The sequence below is a fragment of the Phocoena sinus genome, chromosome 18 (genome assembly GCF_008692025.1).
Source record: "Phocoena sinus isolate mPhoSin1 chromosome 18, mPhoSin1.pri, whole genome shotgun sequence".
NCBI classification, from domain to species: Eukaryota; Metazoa; Chordata; class Mammalia; order Artiodactyla; family Phocoenidae; genus Phocoena; species Phocoena sinus.
The window spans coordinates 37,023,030-37,035,414 of NC_045780.1; positions in this window are offsets into that span (position 1 = coordinate 37,023,030).

A 12,385-nucleotide genomic window follows, 5' to 3' on the forward strand; every position below is an offset into this window, starting at 1 on the left:
AGCTTGTTCATTGTTACAGCTTTAAATTTCTTTTGCAATTCAGTTGCTAGGAGGCTTACCTCTTTCTTTTCATCTTTGATATGGAATATATATATATTTATATATATATATATTCCATATATATATGTAGATTCATTAGTAAATTCTGCCTTGTTCAACACTGAATTTATTCTAAAGCCATTCATAATTTGTACATTATTTTATAAGATAAAAATCATTAGTATTTCAGGTCAAAACAAGTATTACCTTAATTGTTTTAATATGACTCTTGTGGCAAATTTTGGAGAACAAAGTTAAGATAGCTATATAGCTTGCGGGGAAATTTTGTAATCAAAAAGCTGGTTATAGGTCTAAGGAAAAAAATGCTAAGAAGTCAAATATACGTGGCTTTTATTAAATCTAAGTTGATGAGATATTATAGAGTCTGAATTCAATATTTTCAGATTAGAATATTTTTCAATGAAAAAAGAAATATCAAATGTCTTATTCTCCTAATCAACAAGTACTTGATTTATTTAATAATATACCAGACAGAAAATCTAATGAACTGGTTTGAGTGTACCTGGAATGAATCATCAATGTATCATCAAAATAAGTATCTATAGGAACATTTATAGCCATCTAACTACTCATGACCTTCCTTATTTTGTTGTATTAACTCCCTAAATAATACTTCACTTAAAAAAAGTTTAATAAGACAACAACATAGAGTATTGCTAAATACCCCTGTGTTAGGGACATTTTAGAAAGCAGGAGAGAAGTGAGAGGAGTAAGGTTAAAGTAATAATTAAGAAGTTATTTGATCTGTTACCCAAGTTTTAGAATTATCTGTGGAAATGTTGGAAACGTTATGGGTGTGCTTACCATTAAATTTATTCACATTTCTCACTTTTTTAGAGGATCCAAAAGTAACTTTTTAAAAGAATGACTGCAGTTATAGACACATCATGTAAGCAATAAAGAATTTTTTTTCTAGTAATCACAGCTGCTAGAGAGAAAGGTGGCAGGCAGAAGCAGCAGGACAGGCAGCAGGAAAGCCATCTGCTTCACAGACAGCAATATGTAATTCTTTGGGATTGTTGATTAAACAAGTCAATTCAACTTTATTTATTTTTTTTTTTTTGAGAAAAATCTTCTGAGATCATAAATTCAGTTAGTAGGTCATTTGTTATCAATAAAAGGAGATCTTCATTTTAGTTTTACATTTCTTCCTATGTTAAGCTGCTCCTGGTTGATGGTCCTCTCTAACATTATTGGATTTACAGACAATGCTACCTTATTTTCATATGAACTATGTAATCAATTATGGACAGTCCATGTCATAATTTCACTCATCTCACCTAGGAAATTATGTTAGATATAATTTGTTAGATGATATTAAAACATATAAAATAACCATATGAATACCTGGAGTTAATTATCAATAATGTGCATTAATTACATTGGTTTTCTTTCTGATTACATCATCACTTCATCAGGAAGAGAAGTGAAAAAATAATTAAGTCCACAATGATCAACTTGGGTAGAAAATAGATTAGAGCCCTAACTAAAACCTTTGTGAAGATTTTCCTGTAAGTTTCTTTCTTATAACCAAAAAAAATGACAATTTGGCCCCTTACCAACAACTCTTTAAAAATGATTTCAACTTGATCACTGATAAAAATTGAGTAAAGAATGGTATGGGTGGTCAAGGAAGATGGCGGAAGAGTAAGATGCAAAGATCACCTTCCTCCCCACAGATATATCAGAAATACATCTACACGTGGAACAACTCCTACAGAACACCCACTGAATGCTGGCAGAAGACCTCAGACCTCCCAAAAGGCAAAAAACTCCCCACATACCTGGGTAGGGCAAAAGAAAAAAGAATAAACAGAGACAAAAGAATAGGGACAGGACCTGCACCAGTGGGAGGGAGCCCTGAAGGAGGAAAGGTTTCCACACACTAGAAAGTCCCTTCATGGGCAGAGACTGTGGGTGGCAGAGAGGGAAAGCTTCAGAGCTGCGGAGGAGAGCACAGCAACAAGTGTGCAGAGGGCAAAGCAGAGAGATTCCCGCACAGAGGATCGGTGCCAACCAGGACTCACCAGCCCGAGAAGCTTGTCTACTCACCTGCTGGGGCAGGCAGGGCTGGAAGCTGAGGCTCGGGTTTCTGTCTGTGCCACGGCTAGCCGGGAGGGAGTCTGTGGAAAAGTCTGGACCTGCTGAAGAGGCAAGAGACTTTTTCTTCCCTCTTGCTTCCTGGTGCGCGAGGAAAGGGAATTAAGAGCGCTGTTTAAAGGAGTTCCAGAGACGGGCATGAGCCACGGCTAACAGCGCAGACCCCAGAGACGGGCATGAGAGGCTAAGGCTGCTGCTGCTGCCACCAAGAAGCCTGTGTGTGAGCACAGGTCACTACCCACACCTCCCTTCTGGGGAGCATGTGCAGCCCACCACTGCCAGGGTCCGGGATCCAGGGACAATTTCCCCAGGAGAATGCATGGCATACCTCAGGTGGGTGCAATGTCACGCCAGCCTCTGCCACACAGGCTCGTACCGCATAGTGCCCCTCCCTCTCCCAGCCTGAGTGAGCCAGAACCCCTGAATCAGCGGTTCCTTTACCCTGTCCAGTCTGAGCAAAGAACAGATACCCTCTGGTGACTTACAAGCAGAGGTGGGACCAAGTCCAAAGCTGAACCCCGGGAGCTGTGCGAACAAAGAAGAGAAAGGGAAATCTCTCCCAGCAGCCTCAGGAGCAGAAGATTAAATCTACACAATCAACTTGATGTACCCTGCATCTATGGAATACCTGAATAGACAATGAATCATCCCAAATTGAGGAGGTGGACTTTGAGAGGAAGATTTATTATTTTTTCCCCTTTTCCTCTTTTTGTGAGTGTGTATGTGTGAGATTTTGTGTGTATAGCTTTGATTTCACCATTTCTCCTAGGGTTCTATCTGTCTTTTTTTAACTTTTTTAAAACATTTTTTTCTTATATAGTTTTTTATTTCAATAACTTTATTTTATTTTATCCTCTTTCTTTCTTTCTTTCTTCTCTTCTTTCTTTCTTTCTTCTTTCTTCTTTCTTTCTTTCTTTCTATTTTTTCTCCCTTTTGTTCTGAGCCATGTGGATAAAAGGCTCTTGGTGCTGCAGCCAGGAGTCAGTGCTGTGCCTCTGAGGTGGGAGAGCCAAATTCAGGACACTGGTCCACAAGAGACCTCCCAACTCCATGTAATATCAAACGGCAAAAATATCCCAGAGATCTCCATCTCAATACCAACACCCAGCTACACTCAATGACCAGCAAGCTACAGTGCTGGTCACTGTATGCCAAACAACTAGCAAGACAGGAACACAACCCCACCCATTAGCTGAGAGGCTGCCTAAAATCATAATAAGTCCACAGACACCAGCAAACACACCAGCAGATGTGGAACTGTCCACCAGAAAGACAAGATCCAGCCTCATCCACCAGAACACAGGAACTAGTCCCCTCCACCAGGAAGCGTACTTAACCCACTGAACCAAACTTTAGCCACTGGGGAATGACACCAAAAGAGTGGGAACTACGAACCTGCAGCCTGTAAAAGGAGACCCAAAACACAGAAAGATAAGCCAAATGAGAAGACAGAAAAACCCACAGCAGATGAAGGAGCAAGATAAAAACCCACCAGACCTAACAAATGAAGAGGAAATAGGCAGTCTACCTGAAAAAAAATTCAGAATAATGATAGTAAAGATGACCCAAAATTTTGCAAATAGAATAGAGAAAATGCAAGAAACATTAACAAGGACCTAGAAGAACTAAAGATGAAACAAGTTATGATGGACAACACAATAAATAAAATTAAAATACTCTAGAATGGATCAATAGCTGAATAACTGAGGCAGAAGAACGCATAAGTGACCTGGAAGATAAAATAGTGGAAATAACTACTGCAGAGCAGAATGAAGAAAAAAAAAAAAATGAAAAGAACTGAGGACAGTCTCAGAGACTTCTGAGACAACATTAAACACACCAACATTGAATTATAGGGGTTCCAGAAGAAGAAGAGAAAAAGAAAGGGACCTGAGAAAATATTTGAAGAGATTATAGTTGAAAACTTCCCTAATATGGGAAAGGAAAGAGTTGATCAAGTCCAGGAAGCACATAGAGTCCCATACAGGAAAAATCCAAGGAGAAACATTCCAAGACACATATTAAACAAACTGTCAAAAATTAAATACAAAGAAAACATATTAAAAGCAGCAAGGGAAAAATAACAAACAAGGGAATCCCATAAGGTTAACTGCTGATCTTTCAGCAGAAACTCTGCAAGCTACAAGTCACTGGCAGGATATAATTTAAAGTTATGAAGGAGAAACACCTACAGCCAAGATTATTCTGCTGAGGAAGGATCTCACTCAGATTTGATGGAGAAATTAAAAGCTTTACAGGCAAGCAAAAGCTGAGAGAGTTCGACACCACCAAGCCAGCTTTACAACAAATGCTAAAGGATCTTCTTTAGGCAAGAAACACAAGAGAAGGAAAAAACCTACAATTACAAACCCAAAACAATTAGGAAAATGGGCATAGGAACATGCATATTGATAATTACCTAAATGTAAATGGATTAAATGCCCCACTGAAAGACACAGACTGGCTGAAAGGAAACAAAAACAAGACCCATATAAATGCTGTCTACAAGAGACCCACTTCAGACCTAGAGACACATACAGACTGAAAGTGAGGGGATGGAAAAATATATTCCATGCAAATGGAAACCAAAAGAAAGTTGTAGTAACAATTCTCATATCAGAAAAAATAGACTTTAAAATAAAGACTATTAGAAGAGAAAAAGAAGGACACTACATAATGATTAAGGGATTCATCCAGGAAGAAGATATAAAAATTGTAAATATTTATGCACCAAACATAGGAGCACTTCAATACATAAGGCAAATACTAACAGCCATAAAAGGGGAAATCGACGGTAACACATTCATAGTAGCAGACTTTAACACCCCACTTTGACCAATGGACAGAGCATCCAAAATGAAAATAAATAAGGAAATACACGCTTTATATGATACATTAAACAAGATGGACTTAATTTATATATATAGGACATTCCATCCAAAAAAAAAACAGAATACACATTTTTCTCAAGTGCTCATGGACCATTCTCCAAGATAGATCATACCTTGGGTCACAAATCAAGCCTTGGTAAATTTAAGAAAATTGAAATTGTATCAAGTATCTTTTCTGACCACAACGCCATGAGACTAGATATCAATTACAGGAAAAGATCTGTAAAAGATACAAACACATGGAGGCTAAAGAATACACTACTTAATAACGAAGTGATCACTGAAGAAATCAAAGAGAAAATCAAAACATACCTAGAAACAAATGACAAAGGAGACACGACGACCCAAAACCTATCGGATGCAGCAAAAGCAGTTCTAAGGGGAAGTTTATAGCAATACAAGCCCACCTTAAGAAGCAGGAAACATCTCGAATAAACAACCTAACCTTGCACCTCAAGCAATTAGAGAAAGAAGAACAAAAAAACCCCAAAGCTAGCAGAAGGAAAGAAATCATAAAGATCTGATCAGAAATAAATGAAAAAGAAATGAACAAAATGATAACAAAGATCCATAAAACTAATAGCTGGTTCTTTGAGAGGATAAACAAAATTGATGAACCATTAGCCAGACTCATCAAGGGAAAAAGGGAGAAGATTCAATTCAATAGAATTCAAAATGAAAAAGGAAAAGTAACAACTGACATTGCAGAAATACAAAACATCATGAGAGATTACTACAAGCAACTTTATGCCAATAAAATGGACAACCTGGAGGAAATGAACAAATTCTTAGAAATGCACAACCTGTCAAGACTGAACAAGGAAGAAATAGAAAATATGAACAGACCAATCACAAGCACTGAAATTAAACCTGTGATGAAAAATCTTCCAACAAACAAAAGCTCAGGACGAGATGGCTTCACAGGCGAATTCTATCATCCATTTAGAGAAGAGCTAACACCTATCTTTCTCAAACTCTTCCAAAATATAGCAGAGGGATGAACCCTCTCAAAGTCATTCTAGGAGGCCACTATCACCCTGATACCAAAACCAGACAAGGATATCACAAAAAAAGAAAACTACAGGCCAATATCACTGATGAACATAGATGCAAAAATCTCAACAAAAGACTACCAAAGAGAATCCAATAGCACACTAAAAAGATCATACACCATGATCAAGTGGGGTTTATTCCAGGAATGCAAGGATTCTTCAATATATGCAAAACAATCAACGTGACACACCATATTAACAAATTGAAGGATAAAAACCATATGATCATCTCAATAGATACAGAGAAAGCTTTTGACAAAATTCAACACCCATTTATGATAAAACCTCTACAGAAAGTAGCCACAGAGGGAACTTTCCTCAACATAATAAAGGCTGTATGTGACAAACCTACAGCCAACGTCGTCCTCAATGGTGAAAAACTTAAACCATTTCCACTAAGATCAGGAACAGGACAAGGTTGCTCACTCTCACCATTCTTATTCAACATAGTTTTGGAAGTTCTAGCCACAGCAATCAGAGAAAAAAAGGAAATAAAAGGAATCCAAATCGGAAAAGAAGAAGTAAAGCTGTCACTGTTTGCAGATGACATGATATTATACATAGAGTATCCTAAAGATGCTACCAGAAAACTACTAGAGCTAATCAATGAATTTGGTAAAGTAGCAGGATACAAAATTAATGCACAGAAATCTCTGGCATTCCTATACATTAATGATGAAAAATCTGAAAGTGAAATCAAGGAAACACTCCCATTTGCCATTGCAACAAAAAGAATAAAATATCTAGGAATAAACCTACTTAAGGAGACAAAAGACCTGTATGCAGAAAATTATAAGACACTGATGAAATAAATTAAAGATGATACAAATAGATGGAGAGATATACTGTGTTCTTGGATTGGAAGAATCAACATTCTGAAAATGACTCTACTACCCAAAGCAATCTACGGATTCAATGCAATCCCTATGAAACTACCACTGACATTTTTCACAGAACTAGAACAAAAAATTTCACAATTTGTGTGGAAACACAAAAGACCCCGAATAGCCAAAGAAAGTTTGAGAACGGAAAATGGAGCTGGAAGAATCAGGCTCCCTGACTTCAGACTATACTACAAAGCTACAGTAATCAAGATAGTATGGTACTTGCACAAAAACAGAAATATAGATCAATGGAACAGGGTAGAAAACACTGAGATAAACCCACGCACATATGGTCACCTTACCTTTGATAAAGGAGGCAGGAATGTACAGTGGAGAAAGGACAGCCTCTTCAATTAGTGGTGCTGGGAAAACTGGACAGGTATATGTAAAATTATGGGACTAGAACACTCCCTAACACTGTATACAAAAATAAGTTCAAAATGGATTAAAGACCTAAATGTAAGGCCAGAAACTCTCAAACTCTTAGAGGAAAACATAGGCAGAACACTCCATGACATAAATCACAGCAAGATCCTTTGTGACCCACTTCCTAGAGAAATGGAAATAAAAACAAAAATAAACAAATGGGACCCAATGAAATGTCAAGGCTTTTGCACAGCAAAGGAAACCATAAACAAGACCAAAAGACAACCCTCAGAATGGGAGAAAATATTTGGAAATGGAGCAACTGACAAAGGATTTGTCTCCAAAATTTCAAGCATCTCATGCAGCTCAATAAGAAAAAAACAAAGAACCCAATCCAAAAATGGGCAGAAGACCTACATAGACATTTCTCCAAAGGAGATATACAGATTGCAAACAAACACATGATAGAATGCTCAACATCATTAATCATTAGAGAAATGCAAATCAAAATTATAATGAGATATCATCTCACTCCAGTCAGAATGGCCATCATCAAAATATCTAGAAACAATGAATGCTGGAGAGGGTGTGGAGAAACGGGAACATTCTTGCACAGCTTGTGGGAATGTAAATTGATACACAGCCACTATGGGGAACAGTGTGGAGGTTCCTTGAAAAACTACAAATAGAACTACCATATGACCAGGTAATCCCACTACTGGGCATATACCCTGAGAAAACCATAATTCAAAAACAGTCATTTACCAAAATGTTCATTGCAGCTCTACTTACAGTAGCCAAGAGATGGAAACAACCTAAGTGTCCATCATTGGATGAATGGATTAAGAAGATGTGACACATATATACAATGGAACATTACTCAGCCATAAAAAGAAACAAAATTGAGTTATTTGTAGTGAGGTGGATGGACCTAGAGTCTGTCATACAGAGTGAAGTAAGTCAGAAAGAGAAAGACAAATACTGTATGCTAACACATATATATGGAATCTAAGGAAAGAAAAAAAAAATGTCATGAAGAACATAGGGGTAAAACAGGAATAAAGACACAGACGTCCTAGAGAATGGACTTGAGGATATGGTGAGGGGGAAGGGTAAGCTGTGAGAAAGTGAGAGAGTGACATGGACATATATACACTACCAAACGTAAAATAGATAGTTAGTGGGAAGCAGCCCCATAGCACAGGGAGATCAACTCTCTGCTTTGTGACCACCTAGAAGGGTGTGATAGAGAAGGTGGGAGAGAGGGAGATGCAAGAGGGAAGAGATATGGAAACACGTATATGTTTAACTGATTTACTGTGTTATAAAGCAGAAACTGGCACAACATTGTAAAGCAATTATACTCCAATAAAGATGTAAAAAAAAAGAAAAAAAAAAAACCAAATGCATAATGACATCTGGGAATAAGAGAGGAAATGGAGTCAGGATATGAAGAAATGAGAATTAAAAACCTTTTCTCAAGTGGAAAAAAAAATAATCGTATGAGAATTTGAAACTTATTTTCAAAATTGAGTCTAGCCCAAGGATTCATTCCCTTCCCCAAAAAATATTTTATAAGAGTAACAAGCAAGTAACTTTACTGGAATTTGATTAATTCTTCTTCCGCTCACTTGAGTTCTCTTTATTTTGCCTAAAGCAGAGGTAATTAATTAATATAAAAATATGAGATCAGAAGCAATTAAATTGGTATAAATTTTCCTTAATTAAGTCTCTCAACTTGGCAGTTTATCATTTTGGCACTTTTTTTTTTTTTTCAGATAGAGGTGCAGAAATTGTCAGATATCTTAGGGAAAATGGTATATTTAACAGATTTGTATATATACTGTAGAAATTTACCTTTGTTAATACAGAATAACTTCATTTCCTTTAAAATTGTTACTAAGTTAACTAATTACAAAGGAATACAAGCAAAAATAGAAACTTATTTTCCGAAAAGAAAACAAATGTGAATTCAGTTTTGCCTGGAGTGTTGAAACCCCCAATGTTTGTAATTATTTGCATCCTCATCCAAACAGATGGCACGCTTAATTTCTCCAAATGCTATCACCTTTTTGCCTTTCCCAGTTCTCTGTGAAAGCAAACATTAATTCTTGATAGAAAAAAAAAGCATAATGAAAATTACATACTAAATGATAAACTTATCATGTTTCTGTCAAAGCCATTCAGTAGCAAATTAAACCATAAAATATTAATTTAGCTGTTTCACCAAATTAACAAATTTAGCTATAAACAATATAAGCTATTTTTATAACATATAACTATAACATATAACTATTTTTATAACAATATAAAAATAGTAGGATAATTGAACTTTGCCCAAATATTTGATCTTTTTTTTTTTTTTTTTTTTTTTTGCCTCTCATTTCATTTTGGAAAATACTGGTTAGAAATATTTTATTATGATAGCAGTTCTTAAACTGAGTTGAGTCTTGGATCTCATTGAGAATTGGATGCAAGCAGGTATAGAGAGAATGAACAAGGTTTGTTTTATTAATTGCTACACCAAAAGCACTGCTAATAATGCCAAACTCAAGGAAGTATTCAATAAATACTTGTTGGAAAAAAATGAAAAGTGAGTGAATACTATTTCTCTAAAAATATCAAAGAAAGTTACTAATCATGTGGATTAAATCATTCCATTCATGAGTGGCTCTTTTCTTAAAAATATGATTTATTTAATAAATGGATCTGTCCTTTCTATCTTATTAATATGTATATACGAGCATAGCCTCCTCTTAACAGTCAGATAAATTTTTAAAAACAGCATTAAAAATATAATTTCAACATTCCAGTTTACTGTATTTATTGTAATGGCATAATGATCCCATTAAAAATCATTGTCCATTGACAGATAGGAAACAATTATTACAATGAAACTAAAATATTTGAATGTTATAAATGAAAAAATAAAATTAAATATGCAACCTCTGTCTGAATAAGAATTGCTTTATGCTCTCTTAGAACTTTGCATCTATTTTTTTTTTCATTAATTATATGGAGCTAGAATAACCATTTTTACTTGCTTTTACAACAATGAGGACAGGGCATGTCTTTGCCTCTCACTTTTTTCATGTAATACAAGTGTGGGAATTAGTAATACCTCAAGAACAGTATGTGAGGGAGAAAATATGTATTATTTTTCCACACTATAAGTTCTTAGGCTCAGAATAGAGCAGAACATCAAATAAAGCTCATAAAGTAAATTAATGAAGATGGAAATGATGATAGCAGAAATATTTTCAGTTTTACAATCATATATAGGAAACTATATTTTCTTATTTATATCTCAAAACATTCCACACAAAAGTTACTCTTAGTAAACTTTAGTCCTCAGAGTATTTTCTCATTTGCTATTCATATGTGGCATATAACTTGTTTGCTTAAAATGCATTTTTTGATAATAGATTTCAATATACATTAAACTATTGAAAAAACACTGTTATAATTTATAGGACTTAACTGATTTAATCTTTTGCGAAAAAAAATCACAAAAATATTTCTATGTGACACATATTTTGTCTCCACTGTCAGCATCTTGAATGTTAAGTCAAGAGACTTTAAACAAAGTTTTAAATATTGCTTATGAACTGCAATATTTTTTGCCATCAAAAAGAAATACATAACAAAATTAACCTGAATTGAAAACAAGATAATTGCTTTTCTCTAACTGAGTCTGTTTAAAATTTTCAGAGTTAGCTTAGTCCTTGAAGTTACAATGTGGCACATTTGGAGATCCAAATATTACAGCTGTCTTCTGGATGCCATTTGTGGCAAGCATAAAATGTCACTATATACTAATATGCTTTTTTGAGCTAACAAATAGGAATCAATTCACTGAAATCTATTTTCATGAATGTTAATACTATTTTTTGCTTCGATTTTTTAAAACAGTGTGGGCAGCTGATTCTAAATGATATGAGAATTTTGCAATTATCTAAGAAGAATTTTGGACAGATACCCCTATGACCAAGCAAAAATTGAAAAGTAACCAAAATAACAATTGTTATTTCCACTCTACTACAGCTGCTACCAGTACTATTATTAGTAATTACAATGTCAATAACAAACTATACATATTGAACAGTTTCTATGTGCTAGGAATTGTTCTGTCTCATTCAACACTCACTGTAAGCCTATAAGGGAGCTTGTATTCCTTTTTTATACAATAAAGAAATCTAGTTCAGATGAATGATGTAACGAAGTAATGAAGTCAAGGTCATAAATTAAGAAGCTAGAAATCCAGTACAGGAATTCTGGTATAATAAACTCATATAAGTCTCTAAAAATACAAATTTTTATTAACATGAATACATTAATATATTTCTCAGAATATGTTTTTTAAATTATGTTTTTGCTTTTATTGTTATATTTTTTGTTTAAAAGTTTTAGGAACTTATAGGTTCCATTTTAGGGAAGAAGCTTTCCAGGATCCCTTTACACCCAAGCATGAAGAGTCTGCAGACTCAGATGCTCCAGGATTAAGCAAACGTTTGCCTATGTAGACTGAATATCAATGAAAAGGAGACACGCTGCAGTAAGCTACTGTCTCTTATTTTTTTTTTTTGGGGGGGAGGGGATATGTCATATATTTTTGTATATTATATATACTTTTGTATATTTTATATACTTTTGGTATTTATCTGGACATAGGAAGGGCTACAAGGTTAAAATGGTAGCAAAATACACCTTTCTGGATTTATGGGTTTTATGGTCATAAATCACCACAGAAAGACACAGAATCTTCATTAAAAACTGGCTGCAAATTTGTACTCACAAGCTTATTTACTCTGCTTTTCCTCATTATGTTTCTTCCACTCTTCTAATCTTACCTGTCATATACTGAAGATAAGTCTGTTATGCTGAAAGGGAAGGGAAAGTGCAAATTATTTTATATGTAATATATATATATATAAATATATTATATATTGTATAATATATATATATTATTTTGGAGGAAAAAGCTTTTCATTAATGATATAAGTCATTAAAATGAGGAGATAAAACCAAAAGC